General features: G+C 41.3%; 2 long non-coding RNA genes across 9 annotated transcripts; one reads left to right on the top strand and one right to left on the bottom strand.

Moving 5' to 3' along the window:
- Window positions 1-5: 5 nt before the first annotated feature.
- LOC129050761 (uncharacterized) lies at window positions 6-27794 on the bottom strand. 8 transcript variants are annotated; one of them, XR_008514514.1, is made up of 12 exons: window positions 27546-27794; window positions 25760-26956; window positions 23797-23897; window positions 20709-20828; window positions 13273-13389; window positions 7848-7953; window positions 6170-6411; window positions 4543-4785; window positions 3913-4017; window positions 3249-3494; window positions 2422-2665; window positions 1632-1719 (listed from the first exon to the last, which is right to left on the bottom strand). It is a non-coding gene; the product is annotated as an uncharacterized LOC129050761 (long non-coding RNA). The 8 variants fall into 8 exon arrangements; XR_008514512.2 differs by lacking the exon at window positions 25760-26956 and adding an exon at window positions 6-723 and having other exon boundaries at window positions 1128-1719; window positions 3249-4017; window positions 6162-6411; window positions 27546-27764; XR_008514506.1 differs by lacking the exon at window positions 25760-26956 and having other exon boundaries at window positions 2422-2590; window positions 3249-4017; window positions 6162-6411; window positions 27546-27764.
- LOC129050762 (uncharacterized) lies at window positions 8026-12849 on the top strand. Its single transcript, XR_008514515.1, has 2 exons — window positions 8026-8087; window positions 12376-12849. It is a non-coding gene; the product is annotated as an uncharacterized LOC129050762 (long non-coding RNA).
- Window positions 27795-27842: the final 48 nt, after the last annotated feature.

Below are 27842 nucleotides of genomic sequence, written 5' to 3'. Positions count from 1 at the left end.
CACTTCTGCTTCATTTTCACCCTGACCTCTCCACACTCCACAGCTCTTGTTTAGTCAAGAATAGTGATTTATCATTTAAGTAAATGGGGCCAATTCAATAAAAATATACAGATGTACCTTTTAGATATATGGGTTTTGCTCTAGACCAGTGCAATAAAACAAGTATCACAATAATGTGAGGTGCATAATTTTTCTTGCTTCTCAGGGCATATAAAAGCTATGTTTATACTATACTGCAGAATAAGACTGTAATAGCCTATGTTTACATTAACAACGTACATACCTTAATAAAAAATGTACTTTATTGCTAAAAAATGCTGACATAGGTATACACACACAAAGATCACATGATTTTGGAAAAGTAGTGTTAATAGAGTTGCAAAATGTAGGGTTGCCAAAAGCCTTCAAATTGTAAGAAATCCAACATCTGCGAAGCACAATAAAGTGCAATAAGACAAGCTTTGCCTGTGCAACAATCAATGTTCATGAGCGATATACATAGAAATCATACATAAAATATTTTTACATATGTATAAAAGTAATTTACAACTTACAAAATAGGTGGGAGTTACAATTAGAAAATGATTTGTGAAGTAAATTGAAAGGGAGACCAAGTCTCAGAAACATTCCTGAACAGACAGAATCAGTTAGATCTCCTCAGTGACCTCATCTTGTTGATTTGCAAACAAGCAAAACATAATGTGAGCTATCTTTTGTGAATGCCTGTAGTAAAAAACAAAACAAAACAAAACAAAAACAGAACTTAAGCTTAAGCTATCAGAAGTACCCAAGAAGCTTACAGTAATATACATCTGTATGGGAAACCAAATAAGACAATTTTATACCTGCAACAAATTAAATAATTTTAATATTTTGCTCCTGCATTTCTTCAATACCTCTGACACTTTGCCATTGAAATGGTAAACCTGTTTTGGTCTGGTGTTCCACAATTCATTTGTTGCTTGTTACTCAAGAAAAATGTTTTTTGAAACAGGTTCTTGCTCTGTCGCTCATGGGGGACTGCATAGACAGAATCGAAGCTCTCTACAACCTTACATCCTGAGCTTAAGCCATCCTCCCACCTTAGCCCCATGAGTATGTGGAAATGTAGGCATGCGCCACTGTACCTGGCTAATTTCTTCTTATTTTTTGTAGAGCCAGGGTCTTACTATGTTTCCCAGGCTGGCCTCAAACCCCTGGGCTCAAGTAATCCTCTCACTTTGGTCTCTCAAAGTGCTGGAATCAGGGATATGCACTAACATTTCCTGCCAAGAAAACTTTTCAAATTTATCTAATTAAACAAAAGAGCTTCTGCACAGCCAAAGAAACTACCATCAGAGTGAACAGGCAACCTACAGAATGGGAGAAAATTTTTGCAATCTACTCATCTGACAAAGGTCTAATATCTAGAATCCACAAAGAACTCAATCAAATTTACAAGAAAAAATAAAATGGACAAAATAAAATGAACAGGATAAAACAAAATGAACTAGCTATACATAAATCTAACAAGAATTTATAAAGCATATGAGAAAGACCATAAAAAGTCTTTGAAATATAGGAAAGTCAGCATAAACAAATGGAAAAATACATCATGTTCTAAAGCAGAAAAACTCATTATTACTCAATCATCAATTTTTAGAAGTAATTAATAAATTTAATTTTGTCCCAATATAGATACCATCTGGTAGTGGAAGCAGGCATTTTATTGCAGAACTCCTATAGATGGAAACACAAATAAGAACAGTTAAGAAAACTCTGAAAAAGTAATGAGAGTTGCTATCCCACCCTGTGAGACATGTTGATTTATGAATATATGGATAGCTCAGTGGTACTACAAAACCAAAAATAAACAACAGTGCATAAGAAAGTGCCTTTGCTTGTTCAGGCTGCTAAAACAAAGTACATTAGACTGGGTCATGTATAAATAACAGAAATGTGTTGGTCACAGTTCTGGAGGCTGGTAAGTTCAAGATTAAAGCACCAGCAAATTCAGTGTCTGGTGAGGGTCCCATTTCTCATAAATGATGCCTTCTTGCTGTGTCTTCACATGGCAGAAGGGACAAGGGTGCTCCATTCAACCTCTATTGGAGGATATTAATTACGTTCATGAGGTTGAAACCCTTCTGAGTTAGTCACCTCCAAAAGGGCTCCATGTTTTAAAACTATCACATTAGGGATTAAATTTTTACAAATGAGTTTTTAGAAGGACACACAAATTCACTTCATAGCAAAAAGTTAATTGGCAATAAAAACTACCGTTGGGTAGGCATCATTAATGCTTTGCGTTTAATAATCTGATATTTCTATCATAATGGTAAAAATAATGTATTAATTATAACTTGTAATTAAATAACAGACAAATGAAAGATAAATCAATATGGCAAAAAAAAATCAAGTTTTTACAAGGTGAATTCTTACAGTTTGGATCAGAATTTTGGTGGTTTCTGGTGATGAATAAGAGGGTTTCCTCCTGTGACTTTTTTACTGAAGTTTCTGACAGGCTTGCTCAATTTCAAAGTGTATAAAAATCTTTTCCATTTCTGTCTTTGAGAAATTCAAAATAAAATTGGCCTCCATGTGGTTGATCCTAAAACAATTATTCACTCAGTGCTGCCCTGCTGAGGAAGGGCACTGAATCTCACACGTCCAGAAGCATCACGTTCTGTCAGATACAGGATTTGTCCCTGAGCCAGAGCCTCATAATTCACACATGATCAGAGGCTTCCCCAGGCACGCACTGCTCTGCACCCTCCCACACAAGCTCAGCTCTGAGCATCTGACTCAGAAGGTGACCAATGAACATGTGTCCTAGTACTCTAATTTACAGGGATTTTGTTTTCTCTTAATGATCACTTCCAAAGCTCTAGAGTCTTTCCTGACTCTACCTACCACATACAGATTGATTGGAAGATTTGGACAGAAGCTTTGATCCTCACTCTAAGCTCTGCCCTCTGCCATCAACTCACTCCTCTAGAAGTAAAATAGTCTAATCACTCCTGAGAGACCACATGTCAGTGCATCTTTCTGTGCCAATAATTGAATAAAAGTGTGAAGAAAAACAGACCAGAATTTCTGCTGAGGGTTGCATCTAAGGGTCTACATGCCAGAGTTATATCTCTGTTATATCTCTGTTTGTAAAACTATTGACAAGTGTACTTTCATCTCTAGATAAAAAATTGAAGACAGAACCCCAGTGCACAGAGGAAAAATAAAATGGAATTAATGCTCTATAGAATCCACCTTACCTCAGCTGTGGATTGCTAAGTCTCCTCAGCAAAAAGCAATTGTTCTCAATCTTCTAAAACAACTGTGGCTTCAGGCAGCTGGACACTGAGAGTGCAGGATGCTCACTGGGATTCCATGCCTACATCACAGAAGGATGAAATTCCTAGGAGAATCTGAACCCACCGGTCTTGTTCTGCCGTTTGGTCTGACTAATACTACTACTCATTCTGGCCCAACAGGACTCCCCAACTCTTTTCTGGGCCACACTAGGGATAATCCAGAAAGACAAAAAGTTATTAACATGCCTCCATTTCTGTAGTTCCTGGGGTCTAATTTGTTCCTTTTTAGGTTTTGGGTTTTTGTCTTTTCTCTACATCCACAGAATTTGTGTGTGCTAGTCCAGTACCTATAATTTTCAGTAGTCATTTTTTTCTATTCTTGTCACCCATACTGTCTTCTAGTAATTTTTTTTCTAGTAGAGCCAGATGATATGGACAAAAGAACTTCTATATAATAGTTCATTATAACTAAGTTGAGTACCACAACCCCTCTTTGGGCTGGACTGCCATTCAGAGAATGTAAAAACAAGTTTTGCCTGGTGTTCAGTTAAGGAAAAGAAAGACACATCTTGTCCAGGAATGGTCAGTGAGAAATCTCAAATTTTGAAAATGGATGCCTATAGACCTCAGCGTTGTTCTCTTCATCTTGGAGTCAGTCAAGAAGAGATTTTTGGGTGCTTGGGGGACAGTCACATTCAATCAACACATTACATAGCCAACATGTGCGAACCTAGGGGAAAAAGAAGGCAAAATCAAACAGTTTGGCCATCTTAATAGGTTTAGTGATAAGAGCTACAATGTGATTTCAATGCAAGTGGTCACAAAAGTCTAAAAAATTACACAAATGAGCTTCAAGAGACACATGTTTTGGCTGGAGTCAGCTGACTATTATCCTAAAGGTGTCAATATTGGTGAGACATGACCAATACTTCAGGAAGTGGGCCAAAGGCCAATGCAGTTATCATGCCAGGAATGGTCTGGGGCCTTCTAAACTGTGAGACAAATTGGTAAACTTTCACCAGGAAGCACTGTTTGGCATGCAGTGATGACCTCTGCGTTACATATGGATTCAGGCTTGGTTTATTGGCTTAACTGTGGTTAGCATTTTCAGAAAAATGACCTGACAGAACAGCAGCTGAAATTCTGCCTGATTTGAATCTGAGAAAGGATGTCCTTAATCAAATAGCCTTTAGTTTCAATGTGGAAGACCAAACAGTTAGAACATGGGCAATGACCCAAAACCCTGAGCTTTTACCTTTAAGTGGAGCAGCCACCCCTGCTTCAAGTTCTGTGTGGCTGGCAATGAGGTGAGACACCCACAGCAGCCTCGTGAACACCATAAGGTGGCAGCTTTCTTGACTTGTCAGTGAGTTGGGGCTGGGCATTTAAAAAATATTCACTGAATTGAAGACCCCATTGAGCCAGCCGTTTTTCTTCAAACAGTGAAGGGGGGTGTATTTGTTCGGTTTCACACTGCTGATGAAGACATACCCAAGAACTGAGCAATTTACAAAAGAAAGAGGTTTAATGAATTTACAGTTCCACGTCGCTGAGGAGACCTCACAATCATGGCAGGAAATGAAAGGCATGTCTCACGTGGCGGCAGACAAGAGAAGAGAGAATGAGAATGAAGCAAAGCAAATGGATTTCTCCTTATGAAACCGTCAGATCTCATGAGACTTATTCGCTACCACAAAAACAGAATGGGAAAAACCGCCCCCACGGTTCAATTATCTCCTACTGGGTCCCCCCCACAACACTGGGGAATTATGGGAGCTAACATTCAAGATGACATTTGGGTGGGGACACAGCAAAACCATATCAAGGGGCATAACATTTTCACCAAATAACCTAATTTTTCTTTTACAGCTAAGATGTTCCTGTGGCATTCCAATTTACTTTTAGAATGTGTTATATTCTAAGTGGTCTTCTGATGTCTTGTAGAACTCAAATTTTCTCACTTCAAAACTGAAATATCAAGTTGGGAAGCCCCAAGCCATTGATGTGCCAGGATTCAGTTTGACAAGAGCATGTAGGAAGCTCAACACTGACTTTCAAATCCTCGGAGGTAGTAGTGTCAGGGAGATTATGTGTCAAAAAACTCTTAAGGGCCACCTCTAGGTGGAGGCTGGCTCCCTGTCTCAGAAACATGAAATGAAAAAAATATCAAGTATTCCTTGGCTGCTGGAAGAATTGAGCTATGTAAACGTGCTCACATAGTTGCAGTGAACCTTAACTGGAAAACAGGACTATGAGATTTTGGCAATTTTATCAGTTACTGGCAGAGAGATGTTACCATTCTAGACAGGAGTATGAAGGCAGATGCTTCTAAATTAGGAGCCAACAGAACATCACCTATGGAGCTGAGCTTTTTGGACATCAGAGAGTAGAGGCATTCATGATACATTCTGCCCTGCTACTTTGGCAAATGGCAGGGAAGTTTGTCTCACTTACACTTCGCTACCTGTTCCTCACCCAGTTTAGAATAATCCCCTCTGGCACTTATGGGACAGGCAAGGATAAAAACACCTAACCTGACAATTGCTACTGTAGATTCTATGTAGAAACACAACAGGACTTTGATTTAGCTCAAAAAGTTCCACCTCCATTGTTATGTGTCCCTCCTGTCTTCACTGTCACCCTGCCCAAACACTACTAGTTGAGTTTTGCTGTTTGTTTTTATTTTATTGTTTACCTTTGTTTTATGTTATCCTGTATGTAAACACAGATTTACAAGTTACACTATCCTCAAGCCAGGGGAATACACAAGACCAATAAAGGCTGGCACAGGTGTGTGTAGAGGATAGAACAGGGCAATGGGAAGATATTATTCTCTTTAAACTTTTCACCCTGAGGTCTATGCTGTCCTCTCACCTTTGTACCTTCCAGCATTTGAAGAGTATTCAGAATCAAAAGCTTCCAACTGATGAAGGAGGGTGAAGGACTTCATCTGGAGGATGAAGTCCAAGATCAAGGTGTGAGTAGGGTGTGTTTTCCCTGAGGCCTCTCTCCTGGGCTTGTAAGTGGCCACCTTCTCCTTGTGTCCTCATGTGGCCATTTCTCTGTGTGCACATTTGTATCCTTATTGTTGCGGGAAGTCAGGGACCCCAAGCGGAGGGACCGGCTGAAGCCATGGCAGAAGAATATGGATTGTGAAGATTTCAGGGGCATTTATTAGTTCCCCAAATTAATACTTTTATAATTTCTTATGCCTGTCTTTACTGCAATCTCTAAACACAAATTGTGAAGAGTTCATGGACAGTTATCACTTCCCCACTCAATACCCTTGTGATTTCCTATGCCTGTCTTTACTTTAATCTCTTAATCCTGTGAGCTGAGGAGGATGTATGTTGCCTCAGAACCCTATGATAATTGCATTAACTGCACAAATTGTAGAGCATGTGTGTTTGGACAAAATGAAATCTGGGCACCTTGAAAAAAGAACAGGATAACAGCAATGTTCAGGGAACAAGAGAGATAACCTTAAACTCTGACCACTGGTGAGCCGGGCGGAATAGAGCCATATTTCTCTTCTTTCAAAAGCAAATGGGAGAAATATTGCTGAATTCTTTTTCTCAGCAAGGAACATCCCTGAGAAAGAGAATGCGCCACTGAGGGTGGGCCTCTAAAATGGCCCCCTTGGGTGTGGCCATCTTCTATGGTTGAGCTGTAGGGATGAAATAAGCCCCAGTTTCCCATAGCGCTCCCAGGCTTATTAGGATGAGGAAATTCCCACCTAATAAATTTTGGTTCGACCTTTTGCTCTCAAACACTGTCTCCTGATAAGATGTTATCAATGACAATGGTGCCCAAAACTTCATTAGGAATTTTAATTTGCCCCTGTCCTGTGGTCCTGTGATCTCGCCCTGCCTCCATTTGCCTTCACAAGGTAATATTCTATTACCTTGTGAAGTACGTGATCTCTGTGACCCACACCCTGTTCGTACACTCCCTCCCCTTTTGGAAATCCCTAATAAAAACTTGCTGGTTTTGCGGCTTGTGAGGCATCACGGAACCTACTGAAATGTGATGTCTCCCCCGGACGCCAAGCTTTAAAATTTCTCTCTTTTGTACTCTGTTCCTTTATTTCTCAAACTGGCCAATACTTAGGGAAAATAGAATAGAACCTATGTGAAATATCGGGGGTGAATTTTGCCCGATATATGGCTGAATTTCCCCTGATACCTTATCTCTTCTTTCAGGGAGACATCACTTAGATTGGATTAGGACCCACCCTAAGGCCCTCATTTTAAAACTTTTTTATTGTAACCGATAAAAAAATTGTCTACATTTATGGTACTGTTTTGAAATATGCACACACTGTGGAATGGCTAACTCAAGCTAACTGGCATATGTGTTACCTCACATACCCATCATGCTTTTGTTATGAGAACACTCAAAATCTACTATCTTAGCAATGTTCAAGAAGAGATTACATTAACTGTAGTCACCAAGTGCAATAGATCTCTTGCACTTATTCTTCCTTACTGAAATTTTGTATAATGTGACCTCCCCACCACCCCACCTGCACCCCCAAAGACCTCATTTTAACGTAATTACCTCTTTGATGACACTTTCTTCAAATATGGTCACATTCTTAGGTACTGGGCGTTAGGGTGTCTACATACAAATTTTGCGAAGCACACAATTCAGCTCACAGCAGCCTCTGTGAGGACATAATGTTTACATTGAGATCCCAGTAACCTAGCAACAGAGGGAATGACATACAAAGATTCTGGGGTAGAAAATTCCAAGCAGATGATTTTATTGAGCAATAGTCCTGAAACGGGAGCCAGCAGGGTGAGTTTGAGGAAGCAGAGACCAGTGACGGCAAGGAGGGGGCATGGAAAGCAAGCAGAGGAGGTGAACTCTCAGAGTTCCTGTGAGATAAGCAAACTTGATGGTGATTTAATTCCCTATATGGTGAGAAGCCATTGGAGGGTTTTAAGCAAGAGGCACAACCAGATTCATATGTTTAAAAGCTTTTTCCAGCAGCTTTATGGATATTGCATTCTAAAGAGGGTGAATATGGAAACAAGGATCCTTTTGTCACAGGTCAGGTAAAAGTGATAGTGGCTTAGACTGGGTGATGTGGAATCAGAATGAAGTAGGTGGATTGGGGATACATTTGCGCATGAGGCTATAGTGGCTATAGGACCTGTTGGTTTGTTACTTGAAAAAGAAAAGGGTCTTCAAGACTACTGCTACACGTTAGTGAAGTTAAGAAAATTTCCAGAGATATGGTGAGGCCCTTTCTGAGACAGAAAAGAATGGGAGAACAGGCTTTGGGAGAACATCCAAATGATCTAGTATTTTCCTAAGAGCATGGGTCAGGAAACTTGGTGGAGCCTGGGCATCCTCAGAAGTACTGACACACTCCTCCCACTGGGTCATATTAGCACTGACACTCAGACACAGAGCATGGAAATTCCCAAATAAGAAGAGGTGTGATGCTGTAGGAATGCAAGAGCAGTGAGGAGGTTGGTGGGGTTTTGCAGCACACCAGCTGTGTGATCTCAATGGAGACCTGCTGCATTTGGCCTGTGTGAGGTCAGTCTCCAGCACAGCGGGGATAAGAGCACCCACTTCATAGATCTGTCTTGAGGATTCAACAGAGTCACACTCTTGAAATGAATGCAAGTCCTGTCACATGCCGGGCCATTTGCAAGAATTATTATTGGTATTATAATTAATATCATTGGTGTTATTACTAATATCCTCAATACTGATGGCACATCAGCTCAAGGACTCCATCAATAACTTCAGAGATAAACAAAGGCCCTCAGTCTTCACTCTTCCATACATTTCTCCAGTCTAGTAACCAAACCACTCTCATTTCAGCCTTGTTTTTGTTTTTAAGTTAAACCAGTGGCTCTAGGCATGTCCCTAAGGCTCTGAGCAGTTTGTTGGTTGTGTTCTGTCCACCCCAGGTCTTTGACAGGCATTGATACTCTTTAGCAGATCTAGGAAGCTTGTTTGTACTCCTCCTTTCCAGGGAGATTAATTGTGAATGAATATTGGATTGGTCAAATGCTCTCTGTTTCTGTTGAAGGGACCTTCTGTTGCTTTCCTTTATCCTATCACTTTGTGTAATGCATTGATTGATTATTGAATAAGTCAGCATTGCATTTGTGAAATAATTCCATTTGGACTTGTTCAGGAAAGTAGTCATGTAAATAGCCTTAATTTTTTCACGTATGTATTGACAAATCTATATTATGTTTGTGTGAGGAAAACACTTTTGTAAATTGATGGTAATTTTCTGAAAAGTTTATAACTCTGTATCTCTTTTATGTATCATGTTACAATATTTCAATTGTAATAAAAACACATAACAAAATTTACCATTCTATACCTTTTTAATTGCATAATTTAGTAGTATTACATATATCTACATTGTTATGCAACAGGCTTCTTGAGCTTCTAGAGCTTTTCCACTGCAAGACTAATACTCAATACCCATTAAAAAACAACTGCCAATTTTACCCTCTTCTGAGCCCCTGACAAACACATTGTACTTTCTGTTTCTATGAGTTGGACTACTTAAGATATCTCATAAGTGGAATCATACACTGTCACTTTGTTTTCTGGCATATTTTACTTAACATAGTGTCCTAAAGGCTTATTGCTATTGTAGCACGTGATAAGATTTCCTTTTAAATCCTATTTTATTGTATGTATGTATCATATTTTCTTTACTTAGTTATCTATCAAGGGACATTTAAGTAGCTTCTACCTTTTGGATTTTGTGAATAATTCTGTTATAAACATGGGTGTGCAAGTTTTTTTTTTTTTCAAATCCTGTTTTGAAAATTTAGATAGATATCCAGAAATGAGATTGCCAGATTGTATTATAATTCCATTTTTAATAGTCTGAGGAAATTCTGTACTATTTTTCATAATGGCTGCATTATTATATTTTTCACCACCAGTGCACAGTGCTCTGATATCTCTACATCCTTGAAAACATGTATTATTTTTTCTTGTTTGATAGTGGCCATCCTAATGAGTGTTAGGTAATATCTCTTTGGGGTTTTGCTTTTTATTTCTCTAAAGAGTCGTAGTTTTGAGCATCTTTTCAAATTCCCCTTGGCCATTTGTATATCTGGTTTTTAAAAACATCTGTTGAGCATTTTGCTCATTTTAAAATATGATTATTCATTTTTTGCTATTGAGTTTTAGAAGTAGTTTATACATTCTGGATATTAACTTATATTAAATATGTTATTTGTAATTTTTTTCTCATTTCTTCAATGGCATTTTTACTCCACTAAATGTTTTCTTTGATGTCCAGAAAGCTTATTAACACTTGATGTAGTTTCATTTTTCTGTTTTTATTCTTGTTTCTTCTGCTTTTAATGTTATACTAAAAAAATTTACCAAGATAAATGTCATGATGGTTTACCCTATATTTATTTTAAGAGTTTTATAGCTACCTACTTACATTTAAATGTTTAATTCATTTAAGTTATTTTTGTATATGGTGTAAGTGAAAAGTTCAACTTTATTTCCTTTTATTTTGATATTCCGTTTTTTTGTAACACTATTTGTTAAAGACTCTGTTCTTTCCCCGTTGTTCAGTCATGGTAACTTGATTGAAGATTATTTGATGATATTCATGAAGGTTTATTTCTGAGTTCTCTATTCTGTTCCATCATCTATTTGTCTTTCTGTTTGTATTTCTATAGTTTTGTGTTATGTTTTGAAAACAGGAAGTGTGATACCTCCAACTTTGTTCTTCTCTAAAACTATTTCAGCTACTCATTGTCCCTTGAGATCCCATAGGCATTGAATCTGTAGATCACTTTGGGTATTGTGGATGTCTTCACAATATTGTCTTCCACTTCTTGAATAAGAGCATGCTTAAGTGTGTTGTTTAATTTTCATATATTTGTAGATTTTGTATTATTTTTTCTGCTATTGATTTCTAATTTTATTCCCTTTTAATCAAAAATAGTAGTTTGTAATATATATATTTTTTTGAGACAGGGTTTTGCTCTGTTTCTCAGGCTGGAGCACAGTGCCTCACTCATGGCTAATAAAAGCTTCGATCTCCCAGGCTCAAGCAGTCCTCCCACTTCATCCTCCTAAGTAGCAGGAAGCACAGCCATGCCCAGCTAATTTTTTAATTTTATATTTTGTAAAGACAGGGTTTTCTTATGTTACCCAGGCTGGCCTTGAACTCCTAAGCTCACTCAATCCTCCCACCTCAGCCCCCCAAAATGCTAGAATTATAGGCATGAGCCACCATCCCTGGGCCATGTTTTAATATTTTAAAATTTAGTAAAACCTGTTTTGTGTCCTAGTAGGTCATCTATCAAGAAGAACGTTTCATGACCCATTGAAAAGCCTTTGCATTCTGATGTTATTGTGTGGAGTGTTGTTTTCTTCCTTTTTTTTCTTTTCACTTTTTTTCAATGTGACTAGTGTTTTCTGTATGTCTTTTAGGTTTACAGAGTTTGCAGTGTTATTCAAATCCTTTGTTCTCATGTTAACTTTCTGTCTGGCTTTATTATTCATTACTGATAGTGGGGAAATTGTTTCTCTTACTATTTATGCATAGCTATTTCTTTCTTCATTTGTGTCAATGTTAGCTTTATATGTTTGGGAACCCTGGTGTGAAGTGTGTATATCTTTATTATTAATACAGCTTCCCCAGTGAATCGACACTTCTGTCATTATATCATATCTTTCTTTGTTTCTTAATATAGTTTTGATTTAATGTGTATTTTGCATAACTTTGACCACTCTTGCTGTCATTTGATTGCAATTTTCCAAGGAGCTATTTTTCATACTGCCACTTTTAGCCCATCTGTGTGCTTAGATCTCAAGTTAGTTTCTTATAAACAGCAGAAAATAAATCTTATTTTTTAAATTTCTTTAGCCAATTTATCTGTTTTTATTGGCGTTTTTACTCCATGTATATATTCACTTTAATTCTGAAAAGAATGGACTATTTCCATTTTGTTAATAGTTCTACTTATTTCTTATTGCTATTTCTCCTCTTTTCTGCTCTTATTGCCTTTCTTTGTATGTAATTGATTTTTATGGTGACAAGTTTTTATTTCTTTTTATTTTTATTTGACAGGGCCAAATTGCAAGATAAAAGCTTTGCTTTAATCCAATCTCTTGACATCTAAACACAGGAGGTCAAGGCTATGGACAGATCTAAAAACATGAGATTCTCCCCTTCTGGGGCCCCATAATTTTTGGACTGCTGTCTGATCTCTGGAGGACTGATGAATCCACACCAAGCAACAGTGGACAGCAGTGTTCTACCTGTGAAAACTTGTTTCTTGTAAGCCCATCCGGTCTCTCAGGGCACCACTTCTCATGCCCTTGAAACAGGAGTGATATTGGCAGAGAAGGAGCATTCCCTCCCATCTGGAAGAAAAGGAGGATTCAGGCCCTTTGCTTCACTAAGGTCATAAAAGTCAGAGTGCACAGAGATGCACTTGCAATATGGCAGCCACTGGCTACAGGGGGCTACTGAGCACCTACATTGTTCTCAGTATGAACTGAGATATGCTGGGGAAAAATACAAGAAAGTATTTTAAACATTTGCATATATAGATTTATCTTTAATAATTTAATTCTGATCATTTGTTAAAATATTTTGGATATATTAGGTTAGGTTATTAAAATCAATTTCACTCATTTTTCATTTTTTATGTTGCTGCTAGAAAATTTTAATCGACATGTGGCTCACATTTTACTTCTCTTGCACATTGCTGCAATAGAGAATTGCCTATTTTCAAAGCTCAGGCTGCCTCAAAAGCCAAGAGACCACAAAGATTGTAAAATCTAAAATTTAAAATAATTGTCATTGATCGGGCATGGTAGCTCATGCCTGTAATCCCAGCACTTTGGGAGGCCAAGGTGGGTGGATCACTTGAGCTCAGGATTTTGAAATCAGCCTGGCCAACATGGCAAAATCATGTCGCTACTAAAAATACAAAAATTAGATAGGCAAAGTGGTGGGCACCTGTAATCCCAGCTACTTGGGAGGCTGAGGCAGAAGAGTTGCTTGAATCTGGGGTCAGAGGTTGCAGTGAGCTGAGATCGCACCACTGTACTCCAGCCTGGGTGACAGAGTGAGACTCTGTCTCAAAAAAATAAAAATAAAAATAATTATCATTATATTGTTTTCATTTTGAATAATACACACACACTCACACACCCCACCCTTCCACCCCCCAACACACACACAGAGTGAGGGAGAGAAGGAGAAAGAGGATCTCACTCTATCACCCAGGCTGGAGTGCAGTGGCCTGATCTCAGCTCACAGCAGCCTCTACTTCCTAGGCTTAAATGACCCTCCAACCTAAGTCTCCCAAGTAGCTGGGAACACAGACACACCCCACCATGCCTGGCATATATATATATATATATATATTTTTCTTTTTTTGGTAGAAAACCTGGGGGTGGGGTGCTGACACTATGTTGCCCAGGCTGGTCTTGAACTCCTGGTTTCAAGATCTCCTCTCGCCTCAGCCTATCAGAATGTTGGGATTACGGGTGAGATTCACCATGTTCAGCTATATATATACATATATATATACACACACACATATATATGTATATATATAATTTATAAACAAAAATAACCATATATACAAGGTTAAATGCAAGTGTTTCAGAGAGGGCTGGGCTTCAGCATAAGGAGGAAGTCCTGCCTAGAAAGGGCTGCAACTAGGAACGTTTCACTCTGTCTTCATTTGGCTACAAGTTGGTTCACATTCTGTCACTCAGAACCAGAAGGGGCAGTGCCTGAATCCTATTATCCAATCACTGGTTCTGGGGGAAAAACTGTCTTAAAACTATTATTTTCATGCTTAGTCATGCTAATTTTTAGTGAGAAACTTAAGATTAGTTAACATAACAAGACTTTAAGATTTTAAATTACTAAATAAAAAATTAAAATTATGACATAGGTACTTCCATTAATGCTTTTTGGAAGGGTTTCAAGTATCTATGTTATATATTGAAACCTACTGTTTCTGTAAGCCCTACCCTTAAGTCAAAACAATCTTGATGTTATTGTTAACAAATACTTAGCATAAATCCTACCCTTAGGCAAATTTATGTGGTGATTTCCACTGTCCTACACATTCCTTTCATGTGATAAGTGTCTGGGTTTAGGAGGTAACACTACAGGGATCCACCATCTTCAGCCATCTGAGATATAGCGTCTATTCATAAGTTCTTAAATGTTTCTTTCTGAGAAACTTGATCTGTCAGCCTCTATCTTCAACCTTCAACTCCCTTGGCCTTTAAAGGTAGGTTTACATATACTTACTCATGACAAAGCAAGGTTATATATATGGTCTCTCAGTTTCTAGTGGAACAGGAATTAAAAGAAACTAAAAAATGTGTCAGCAAAAACTCAGCTGTATGTAAGAAAACCCAATTGCCCCTGAGGAAGAGAAAAAGTTGGAGTCCTTTAAAAATTAACTGCTTGTTTTTCTGCCTGTGGCTAGTGAGCCTTATCTCTCCCTTTCCCAGGTGTTGTGAACACCCTGTTTCTCTAGCTGTGCGCTTACAAGGTCACTAGACAGATAAACTCAAGTCATAAAACAAGTTTTTCCTTGAAAAGTAATAAATGATGTAATGCGTGTCTCAATTCAATAACTGTCTTTGTTTCTCACTTCTGTAATATGCTTCCCCCTGCACAGATCTCACCCCACCCCACAAAATGCTTAAAAGGTAACCTGACTCTTTGTTCAGGGCTCAGTCCTTTGCATGTTAATCCGACAGAGTCGGTGCACCTAAATAATAATATATATCCTCCTCAATCCCTCTGTCTCTCTGATTCCTTATCAGTCCCGCTATACTAGAACATTGTTATGTGGTTCATGACTGCAACGTGTAGCAAATGTAGTTTTGTACATGAATAGTATACTTTATATGGTATATTTTATATAGCTACTTTCTATTACAGATCACTAAAATACATGTTCAGTAAGTGCTCACTTAACATCATTGATAGATTCTTGGCAATTGTGACTTTAAGTAAAACAATGTACTATATAATAAAACCAATTTTACCATTGGTTAATTCATATAAACAAGAGATCATTTCCTATATAGCATTTTCTTTCACTTAAAGTCAGTTTCCAGGAACCTATCAACAAAGTGAGAACATACTGTAATTAGTATTATAGCATATAGTACATTACAACATTACACTATTACAGTATGTTGTTGTAGTCTTAACAGTTGGCAACATAGTATGTTTCGGTGTTCCCCAAGATCACAGAATTATTCAGACCAACCAATAACAGCTTCCTTTGGGAACCAGGAGCATCTCACCCTCTTAATACTACAAAGCCTTCTCCTGACACTTCCTGTTTGTTCTCTCTGCTCCCAAGTGCAATGCCTGTGTGGGTCTGTTTACCTTACAGTACTTTCTTCCTTCCATGATTACATGTAATGAATAACGGCTGTCAATCTCATCTGTCCAATGATTGGTGCCATGGTTTTAACTATTCCAGTAGCCCTAGGGTGGTAATTTCTCCCTCACCAATTGGGTAAAGGGAGGCTAATCAAACAACTCACAACACAAACTGGATTAGCCAACCGTGATTAAAGTTGAGGACACTGGCTCAACTTTAACTGCTTTTGGCCTACTGGTTTCATGATACATTAAAAGTCATCTCAGTCAGAGCCACCAGTTGCTGGTACACTTTTGCTCTGGTCTAAATAAAAGTTTGTGTCCTTTATCATGACTTGCCTTCCCTGCCCACACTAAAGTGCATGCATCACCTAGACTTAGGTGGTCAATTGACTCTGCTCCAGTATAATATGTCATCAGGTTTAGCCTGTGTTTGGCAGGCAGTTTGCAAGACACTTGCCTGTCAAGGCAGTAAAAATACAGCACCTTAATAAGTCAGCACTTTCATCCTGATTACCAAAAGTCAGGCTATATCTCTGTTGTTACTTCATCTGACCTGATTATCATTATTAAATGTCTGGGTAGTCATCTGAACATTGTTTATTATTGCAAACTCTCAGGACAGGCCCAAGGATGGTCTTTTGTAAAACCGCAGAAACAGAAGGGACTTTCACTTTGGAGAGAGTTAGACATGTCACTCAGTTATTCTAACAAATGCTACTGTCAGGCAAGCAAGGACAGTGGCCTTTCCTTTTCTGTGCTGCTACTTCCTTTGCTGTTGTCACAAACCCTCTCATGATGAGGTGCACGTTCCTTGTGCCTTATGGTTCGGGCACTGATGAGTCATAAAAAGGAAAAAGAGCATTTGCTATTAGGCCCTCCCAAAACATGGGATTAATTCTCTCAGTATAAAACCTCTACTCATTGTGTGGGCTTTTAGCACTGCTGCTTACGAGTATGTCAGAGGTACAATCTTAGAATCAGAAGTTTGATGGACTCAAATAAAATGACCATAGTGCATATGGGTGCCAATCTAAGTAAGACTGAGTGACAGTAAACGCCTTCTCCAAAGAGAAGACAGATCACAAATAAATAAATGATGATACAACTCAAGGAACTAGAAGAGAAACAACTTATCCCAAAGTTACCAGATGATGAAATTAAAGAGAAAAATCAGAAGAGCAATAAATAGAATAGAGACTAAAAAAACAACAAAAAATGTAAAAAATGTAAGAGCCTGTTTTTTTTTTGAAAACATAAATTTGACATATCTTTAGCTATATTAGGAAAAAGTACGCAAATAAAATCTGAATTAAAGGGAAGACATTACAACTGGTAAAACAGAAATACAAAAGGTTACGAGACTGCTATGAACATAGACCCTTATGTACAATTATATCCCAAAAAATTGGATAAGGTAAAGACATAAATAAATGTCTAGACATGTACAACCTACCAACACTGAAGCATAAAAAATAGAAAATATGAATAGATCAGTAATGAATAAGGGGTTTAGATCTGATGAGTTTACTGCTGAATTTTACCAAACATTTAAACAGAACCAAATATTTGAAGAAATTGAAGAAGGAGGAATACTTCCAAACTCATTTTATGAAGCCAGCATTACCCTGATGCTGAAGCCAGAGATGGACATTACAAGAAAAAAAAAATGCAGGCCAATATCCGTGATGAACGTAGATGCAAAATCATCTACAAAGTAGTTGCAAATAAAATTCAAAAGCACTTTTAAAGGATTGTTTCTTATGATCAAGTTGGATTTATTCTTGGGATGCAAGAATATTTTAACTTGCAGAAATCAATAAATGCATACACCTTATTTACACAACAAAAAGATGAAAAATTTTGACTATGTTTATGCATGTCTAAAATTGCATTGACAAAATTGAATATCCACTCCTAATTAAATTTATAACAAATTGTGTATAGAAATGATATACCACACAATAAAGAGACACATTCTTTATTAGTTATAGGACAAGCCCATAGCTAACATAGTCAATGGTGGAATGTTGGATTTTTTTTCCCAAGGTTTATTATAAGATAAAGGTGCTCATTCTCACTACTTCTTTCAACACAGTACTGGATATCCTACTCAGAATATTAGACAAGGAATTAAGCGAGCATTTAAATGAGAAAGAACAGGGTCTTATTTGCATCGAGATTAACACTCAGGTTTTTACAGATTAAACAGCATGAAAGTTGGTAATATCCAGGAATCAAAGGAACTGTCCATGAGGGCATAGGACTTTAGGACATCAATTATTAAGAGGCTACATAAAAGAAGAAATGTTCCTGGATGTTTCCATTGTCTAGACATAAAGTTTCCACAGATCAGCCCCAGCAAGTAAAGACACATCTCTGACTACTGTGGGTGATGAGCTTTTCACCCAAAGCAGAGATGTGAAAACTGACAGGTTTCAAAGACCCTCCAAGTGCTCTATACCTTGAATGTCACTCCCACAAAGCTGGAGCACCATCTGTTCCTAAGGGATCAGGTTATCATCTGTGTCTTGCAGACACTGGCCAGTCAGGCTTCAGTGGACAGGAGACCAATGATTTTAAGTGTAAAATGCCTAAACTATCATAGTCTTTAGGTAGATATTTTGTGGCCTGCACACTTAAATGAGTCAGTGAATGTCACACCAGACACATGGCTGGGAATTGGGGTTTTCTACTCTGCTCTTAGCAGCACTTTGGTAACCCAATGATAACCCTCCCTCATGCCTCCACATCCACATCTGCAGAAAGGTGCTGAGGAGGGTGACATTTTCACGAAGCCACAGCCCATGCTCACTCCCTGCAAAGCTCTGAACCTGTGTATCCCCAGGCCAGGCGGTGGATATCTTTCAAAGGCTGCTGAACTTGCACTGTGGTTAGCAAGAGCAGAGGGCAGCAGCACAGTGGACAGCGTCTGGGACCTCAGACCAGTTCCCAAAACTACTTAGGAAAGCAGGTGGCTCGAGGGGCTGGAGGAGGCACAGATGCTCTGGGAAGACCCTGAGTGCCCCTCAAGATCTTCTCCTGACTCAGTCCCCTTGGGAAGGGTTTGGCATGGAATCAATGGTCAGCAAAGCTTGGTAAGTGAAGAGGCATACACCGCCCTGCCCCTTCCTGCAGGGCTGCACACAGCCTCCACCCCATCTCGATCTGGGATTGTCATCCTGCAGCCCCACAACCCACCTTCTGGAACAGATGAAGAGACTACAACTCCCAGCATGCCCTGTGAGGGGCACACCGCTTTCCTCTCCTCCAGGGCTGAGCACCCCATTTAATTTGTACCCCATTTACTTTTTCCTGTCTCTCCCCTTTTCTCAGACTCAGTCATCTCACAGGTCTGAAGGCTCTGTTCATTTTCCTTAAACTTCTGTGGTTTTTTTTGTTTGTTTAATTCTATCTTCAGATTGAATAATTTCTATGCTGTGTCTTCTGTTTCTGATCTATAGATAACCTCAAAAGTATTATTTTTGTGTCTTATTTTTCTATTTGGCTATTTTTTCATGTCTTTGCTGAGGTTCCGCATCTGTTCATTTATGAGAACATTTTCCTTTGCCTCCATGAGCATATATCTAATAGCTGCCTTCAAATTCTTATCTGCTCATTATATCTTGGACATCTTGCAGGTGTCTACTGCCTGCTTTTTATCTTGTGTATGTATTAAATGTTCATGCATCTTTATGCATCTCATGAATTTGAAAATTGTACACTAGAGGCTGTATACAAGAATTATAGAGACTCTGGATTCTGTTGTGTCCCTTTGAAGAGTGCTGATTTTTTAAATAGGGTCTTCATTGGGCTGGATTCTAACTTCAATACTTGTCTCTCCTATGGAGGGCACAGGGGATATGCTCACTCACTTCTTATACACACAAATCTCATATATTTATTATATGTAGAAGTGTTTATGTATATTATATAATATTATATAAATATATATAAATAATATTTTTATATATAATTATAAACACTTCTACATATAAATGTATATATAATTATGAACACTTCTACATATGATAAATATATGAGATTTGTGTGTATATATATATAATTTGTGTGTATATATATATATACTATTTTATCCAGTATATATATATATACTATTTTATCCAGGATCCATCATTATTCTCAGTGAGAGTGTTCAACTAGCTACTTCGTCATTAGTGCAAGCCAGAACATGTGTTTTGATTTTTGGATTTAATGCAAATGAAATTATATAGTATGGATACTTTTCCATCAATTTTTAATGCAAGATTATATTTGTGATATTCATTTATGCTGTTGCAGATATCTACAGTCTGTTCATTTTTAAAAGTCCTTTTATACATTGTGGTAAAGTATACATAAAATTAACTATTTTAACAGTTTTTGATGTGCAGGTCAGATGAATTAATCATGCTCAGATTGTTCTGCAACCATCATCCATATTCATTGGGAATTTTATTCATTTTGCAAAACTGAATCTCCGTTTCTGTTAAAAAAAAAAACAAAACAAACAGCTTCCCTTTACCTTCTTTTGGCCCCTGGGAACTACTCTTCTACTTTGAGTTTCTATGAATGGAACATCCATAAGTACCTCATAGAGTGAAATCATACTGTGTAGTAAAGAAATCAGGAGGAAGAATAATACACACTGTGTAACATGAGCCCAGTGCAGCTGTCTGATTCCTAAAGGCCATGCTCAGCCAAAATGTCACTGAGCCCTGAGGCACACTGTCCCTGCCAGCCCAGGCACTCAGTGGCCCTGAGATTCACCATGGCCTCTTCTTGGTCTCGAGGGTGTTGCTGGCCTACTGGGATGGGGGCTCAGCTGACAGAACAAATAGGAGCTTCTGGAAATAGTGGCAGCTGTGAAGCTACCAGAAGCCACACCTCAGGCTTCCCACTGCCTGCCCAGCACTCCCCAAAAAGCAGGGCCTAATGTTGACCAGGGAGTCATGGTCACAGGTTCTCTGGAGCTGGCTGCAAGACAGAGTCTTCCCCTACTCTCTTCTGATCTGCTCGGCCCTCACCTTTTATTCTGACTGTGTCATACTTCATGGACTGGAACCGAACCACAAATTCCTCCTTAGTCGGAAGACGACAATTATCTCTTGCCACTGAAGCAGCTGCATTTCCTGGAGGACTTTGATCTGGAGACAGAAAAAAGGGCAGGATTCTGACAAGTCCTGGGTGGAAGATGATAAATGGGAATTGTGGGGGAGGGATGGGACAGGGGTGAGTCTCTGGGACTTTTCTTTTAAGGGGTCCCACCCTCCCCTCCAATCCCATGTAGCCCCAACCTGTTCTCAGAGTTGGATATAAACAGTCCCTCCACTAGGAATTTATCACTGATTCTATTCCCCTAATCAAATCCTCCATTGGGATGGATCTCCTCCTTCTCTGTGTATCAAACCTTCCCAATAAATCTAAGATGCAGAGGATGGAGCCAGGGAGTGTCCTCTTCAGGGTGGTCTCTGAATATCACATCCCCACCCTCCCTCGAAGGGAGGGTCCCAGCTGCTCACGTTTCTCCTTTATTAGTGTTGTTTATATTTTCCTAGAAGGTAGATGACCAAGATCCCTCAGAAAGGGCCTCTGGCCCATGACTAGCCCTCATCCCCTCTACTTCCCATGCTGCACCACCATCAGGGCGGCCAAGGTCAGGGCACGTGCATAAAACAGGACTTGAAACTGCATCAGGTTCTGGGCTCCACAGAAGGGACACTGAGGCTCAGTGACCTTTTGTCCTGATTCTCTGTGATGATGAAGTCCTTGGAAACAAAGAAGGTACTCAACAACTTAGGAACTGCCTATTTTAGGAGGGGCCCAGTTTTTCTCTTCTCCAATGAGCACCACCTAAGGCAGAGGCTGGCTTCACCACTTAAGGAATAGGGACTGGTGTCTTTGCTGGAGCCTCCATCACACATAGATAAGATGGACCTGACACCCACATTCACAGGGGCATCTGGTAGGCTCCCAGGAAAGGAGGTTTGCTGAGTGCTGCAATCTCAGGGCTCAGTCCAGGACTCTGTCCTCACAAGCTTCAGGATCCTGGTCCCCACCCTGCCTGCCTGCCCCAGTCTCACACACATCCATATAATCCTTTACGGCAATTTCCAGCATCATCAGGTCAGTGAGAAGTGTGTCGAGAGAGAGCACAGCACCCTGTGCCATCAAGGTGGTAGCAGTGATGTGCACCAATTCTCAGCTTCCCCCACAAGGCCTGTCCTTTGAACTGTCACCAACCCATGGCTCCTTGACATCCCTACCCAAGTTTCCCACTTGGAGCAGCCAAGGATGCTCAGAGTCCTTACCAGAAATCTTTCCCTCCTCTTTCCACAGCTGGCCTCCAAAGACACCAAATGCCTCCTAGCTAATTCTATGGTAGGATTTTAACAAGTCACAAAGTAAGGTTGTCCCCACCCTCACTCTTCTCCAAATCCACTGTGAACCCGGCTCTCTAAGGCTCTTTCTGTGGTTTCCCTAATGAAGGCGTTCCAAGCACTGTGGCCACAGGAGGGAAGGGCCAGAGGAGGAAGACACCCTGGTCTCTTGATGTGGAGAACTCCAGCTGGGAGGGAGGAGTCCTGTCCTTGACTCCTTGGAGCCCCTCCTTGCCACAGCCACAGGCCTACTCACCTGCAGCAGCAGCACCATCCAGACTCTCTAAAAAGGTCCCTACCTAGCAGAGTCAGAAACAGGGTCAGTGAGACTGTGCTTCCCACACTGAGTTACTCCCTAGCCCCATTGACATCAGATCTTGCATAACTGCCTGAGGAAGCTGGTGCAATGCTCCCACCACCTCCAGTGAGCCCTGATTCTAGATTTACTCCCAGCTCCAACATTCACTGCCTGTGTAATCTTGGGCATGCGGCCAGGCCTCCCTGAGACTGTTTCCTCATCTGAGAAGTGTAATGGGAACACCTTCCTCACAGGGCCTCCTGAGGACTCAGTTGCATGTGGCTATCACCACTGTTCTCACCATCATCCCTCTCAGGAAGAGGGAGGCATAAAAACTCTCAAATTTCCTTCCTCATTTGAACCTTATGATGAGCCTCTGAGGACTGCACAACAGGCTTCCTGGATTTTCCAGATGGGGAAACAGAGGCCCAAAGAGGGAAGTGACTTGCCCAGGGCCCCACAGGAGAAGCTGGCTCCTCCTCCCTCCTTGAGGGCCTTCCCCAGCTGCCTTCGTGGCACACACCAGCACACCACTGACCACGGTCCCATCCTCTGGACTCTGTGGGTGTCCACATCACCATTCAGGCCCAGATTTGGTGGAAAAAAATATGGTGTCTTGGGAGGCCTGGTTGAGCAGTGCCAGCTTGTTCCAGCTTCACTGGAATTGCTATCCTACAAGCCGCATTTGAGGCTATGACAAAGACTTCACCTCCCTTATGATCCACCAAGGGAGACTCCTACACAGGACTCTCTCTTTACCCACTCCGTGCAGCTTCTGCAAATGAAATTGTACACAAGCAGATTTTTGGCTCAGACAGGTTGCTTCAGACTTGTGTCCTGGGCCATCTCCTCTGGCCTTCAGAAGGCCCCTGCCAGCCTCAGTGTGTCAAGCCCTGATGCTAGCAGCCTTCAGGAGGCAGAATATGACTTCTCTCCAGTTCCCCGCCCTGTTGGCCAGGCCTAGGAAGGAGTAGAGGTCTGCATGGCGGTTTCTGAGTGTCCAGCACTCAGTTGTCCCATTGTGATGACAAGGAGGATAGCCAGAAGTACCGGGTTGAGGAAGACAGAGGATGAACAGGAGGGGAAGGTGAGCTTCCAGAAAGAGACCCTCCACAAACACTTAGTGCCTGGGTGAGCACAGGGATTGCTGGGTTCTGCTTGAGGGCAAGGCCTTGGGCCCTCTGGAGATCACCATGATAATCACCCCCTGCCAGGAGTCACCAGGGATTGTCTGAAAAGATTTGGAAATGATACACACCCCAGTTACTCAAGAAATGGAAGAAGCTGCAGCCATAGCAGCTGATCCAGGCCACTGTGGGGTGAAGGGACCTGCACCAAGTACCCTTTGGACTGCAGCCTGGGCATGCAGCCTGAGTCTGGGGCACCAGTAGAGCGCAGCCCATGCCTCCATCGCCCTTGCCCTCTTCTGGCTCGTACCTCATCTAGCTGTGCCAAGATTCTAGTGGCTTGATCTCTGTCCTGCCGGGGAAGTTTCCAGGGTTGGAGAGACAGAGCAGTGGGAGTGGGAATGCTGGGTGCTGCAAGAAAAGAGGACAGAGGTAGTCATCTTGTTCTGCTCAGAGAGAAGAGGAGAGGCCAAAGCTCATGACACAGTCTTTTTAGGGGGCCTCCCATTCAAGTCCTATCCAGTCTCCACTGTCCTACACTTCTGCAGACTGAGGAGATAAGGCTCTGGTAGCTGGGCATGGCCACAGAGGTCTGCATGTTCATCTTGACAGACCCACAGACTAACAGCACTAGGGCCAGCACCCGTGGAGGCTCTCTCCAGTCTGCCAGGCAGTGGACTCCCACATTCACAGTAGGCAGCTCTTCCACCTCACCCACCAGCCCCATGGCTCCATGACTGATAGCCTCAGGGCTGATCAGGCCCCCTATTGGCAGGACTGCTAAGATTCAGTATGACCTGGACAGATCTTTGCTCAGATGGGCTGCTTGAGCCTTCAGTGTCCTGGGCCATCTTTCCTGGCCTTCAGAAGGCCCCTGCCAGCCTGAGTGGGCCAGGCCCTGACCCTGGCTTCATCTCCCTGGGAGCCCCACCTCACCTGCCCTCCTTCTTCTGTGGCTCCTGCTCTGTGCTTCCCACTTTCCCAGGACAAGCCTGGCTCCAACAGACAAGTCTAGACTCCGTGTGTTTGTCTTTATGGTGAGCAAAGAAAGATAATGATTTCCATTTTGTTCTCTTTATTTTTTTCTAACTTTACCTATAACTTATTTATTGTAAAAAGGCTTAGGCTTCAGAAGACCTGACCCACCCACCCAGGAGGCCCCAGCCATTACTTCAGTATCTTTCAAACCCACGCTGTCACTAAATATTTCCACACTTAACAAAATAGGTGGAAGCACAAGCAAGAGCAATTCCACTGGCACCAGTGGTGTGAAGATGGTGCCAGAAGCGTAATGCCAGTTTGGATTCTATAGGAATTCCATAGAAATAAACAACTCAAGGTTTGTTTGTACAGATTGACATAGAGAAATAACTTTGATAGGTTCTAGTAAACAGAAGTTAAGCTTCCTAACAGCCATGACCTTACAAGTTCCTCTTCCTGAATTTGGCAATGTTTTTTGATGTCCAAATTGCCATGATGGCCTCACATAGGTAGAATAGCTTATACCATTCATTTTTACATTACTAATTGTGCATTTTGGCTGACAAAGTTTCATACATCATGGTTAGTTTTCCATCTTGCTTGAAAATTGGAAGTGACAGTCCTTTATGGAATGTTGTTTTTGACACACTTCCATGTGAGGTTGTGTCCCCAGAGTGCTAAGAAGACAAGTAGTCATCACTCTTATATTTTGATGGGGGCAGGGGAAACACACAATTTCAGAATAAAAAGTACCTAGGAATCAGAATTTGCTTTTCAATCAGTTTTAGTGTGAATTGCACGTCTATTAGAATAGCCTGTTCATGCACTCTCAAGATTTCAAGGAGGGACAATTGTCACCTTTGAAAAATTGAAATGATGAGTTCATGTCCTTTGTAGGGACATGGATGAAATTGGAAATCATCATTCTCAGTAAACTATCACAAGAACAAAAAACCAAACACCGCATATTCTCACTCATAGGTGGGAATTGAACAATGAGAACACATGGACACAGGAAGGGGAACATCACACTCTGGGGACTGTTGTGGGAAGGGGGAAGGGGGGAGGGATAGCATTGGGGGATATACCTAATGCTAGATGATGAGTTAGTGGGTGCAGCGCACCAGCATGGCACATGTATACATATGCAACCAACCTGCACATTGCGCACATGTACCCTAAAACCTAAAGTATAATAATAATAAATAAATAAATAAATAAATAAATAAATAAATAAAAGAACATACTCTGGGAACCACTGCTCTGTAGAGTAGAAAAAAATTAAAACTCACTTTCTACCTACATTCTTGACTGATTCTGGGATCCTGAATCAATTGCTGGGTCAATTCTTTATGATTTGTTTTACTTATTTTGAAAATAAAGACCTTATTACCCAAACTAAAAAAAAAAAAAAAAAAGAAAAATTGAAGTGACCAATGGACTTCCCTCAGATATTTTGTTTGTTTGTTTGTGGCATTTGGTCTTGCCACTGTAAATCGTTTTTTTTTTTTTTTTTGGAATCACTGGGTGATGAGAATCCCCAGGCTGGAGAACTGGATACCGCGGAGTATTGGGGTGGCTAAAGTTGCAGGCACTGCAGCCCATGGGAAAGCAGCATCCAGGATTATCTCTGGCACGACCTAGGTGCTAGGTGAGGCACCCAGCCCAACAGCTTATTATGTGTGTGGAAGGGTGACCACAGGCCTTGTCGTGGACTCCAATGTCTAGGAAACAGGCACAGGCCAGGGAGCACCTTACACGTTTACCGCTGTGGTGTGTGGGACCTTCATCCCCCACTGGGAGTCCCACTTCTTCCTGCAGTGCCAGGTCCTGTTCCATTCTTTCTGGAGGCTTCAGAAGACTTTCCTCTCTGACTCCTGGCATGTTTGCCTGGATGCTGCAGGACCCCAAATTTGCACATTTCCCAAGTCTCTACCGTGCCAGATGCCCCATTGTGACAAGGAGGATGACCAAATGTAGGGGATTAGGACCATGGAGAAAAGAAAAAAAGGCAGGAGAGATGCTGTAGGGAGGAGGCCTGATGTGACTGCTTCTAGTCTGGGGCTGCTGGTGCCACTTGGGGTTAGGTCTGGTCGCTGCCAGGGTTAGGGGATCCGCTGTGCTGAAGATTCTCACTGTTTCCACCCGTTCCCTGTCGGGGACGCCTGGTTAAGCTGCCGGAGTGCTAATTCCACATTCAGAACAAAGACTGAGGACCCTGGTCAGCCTGCAGGACACAAGCATGAGCCACAGAGCACCCTATATGTTGAAGTTGTTGCGGGCTGCCCCTGCCTCCCCCATGGACTCCTGACTTCTTCCTGGAGTGCGGGAGTTTTGTGCTTCTCATTCTGGAGGTGGCAGATGACTTTTCTCCTGGACTTTCTACTTGTTCGCCTGACCCCTGTAAGGCCTGAGTTCAGCGGGGTTCCAGGGTCTCCATGGTGTCAGGCGCCACATTGTGACAACAGGGACGATGACCAAAAGTATCCCTGTGGTAGAGGAAGAAGAATAAAAGGAGGAGTGGAGCTGCAGGGTGGAGGCTTGACAGGATCACCTCCAGCCTGGGGCGGCTGGATTGGTGAGGTTGGGGCTTGTTGCTGCCTGGGCGAGGTGATAAACCATAATGAAGAATGCCATTATCCCCACTTTCAGCTGGTGGTGCCTGGGCATATCTGAAAACCTTGGGAAAATGTTCATGTTTTCGGGGTTTAAGAAAGGGAATAAGTGGTAGTTGCACAGGCTGTTCCAGGCCTTCCAGCGGCATCACAGAACCAGCACCGAGTGCCACCTGGACCGCAGCCTGGGCTTGCAGCTTTGGTTTAGGGCAGCCATGACAGCTCAGCCCTCGCCGCCACCGTGCACTTTGGATTCGCTTCTCCTCTGGCTGTGCTGGAGTTTAGGTCTCCTGGTCTCTGGTCTGCCCAGTAAGCGTGGAGGGGTGGAGAGGTAAGGGAGTGGAGTCAGGAGCCTTTTTCCAGTGCTGGGCATAGTGAGAAGTCAGAAGACAGGTTATGATCTGGTTATGCTTGAAGGGGAAAGGTCAAAGCCCAGGACATTCTGCTTTTCTAGGGGACTTACCTTTCAAGCCCTATTTGGTCTCCACTGGCCTTTGCTTCCAGGCATGGAAGAGTTGGGGCTCTGTTACATGAATATCTGAAGAGATCCTAACCCTTGCCCTGAACGACTGAGAGACTTATAGCTCTAGCCCAGCACCTCGGTAATGTGATATTTTTGCTACCGGTGACCTCCCTACCTAATGGATTGTGACATACCACTGGGCCAAGTACCCAGGTAATGTGACTCTCCTTCTTGTGCCCTGCCTACACTGAGCATTATGATATATCACTGAGCCTAGCACCCAGGTGATGTATCTCC

The sequence above is a fragment of the Pongo abelii genome, chromosome 18 (assembly GCF_028885655.2).
Source record: "Pongo abelii isolate AG06213 chromosome 18, NHGRI_mPonAbe1-v2.0_pri, whole genome shotgun sequence".
Taxonomy (NCBI): Eukaryota; Metazoa; Chordata; class Mammalia; order Primates; family Hominidae; genus Pongo; species Pongo abelii.
The sequence above is the reverse complement of the archived record's forward strand: the minus strand, read 5'-3'. Positions and strand labels throughout refer to the sequence as shown.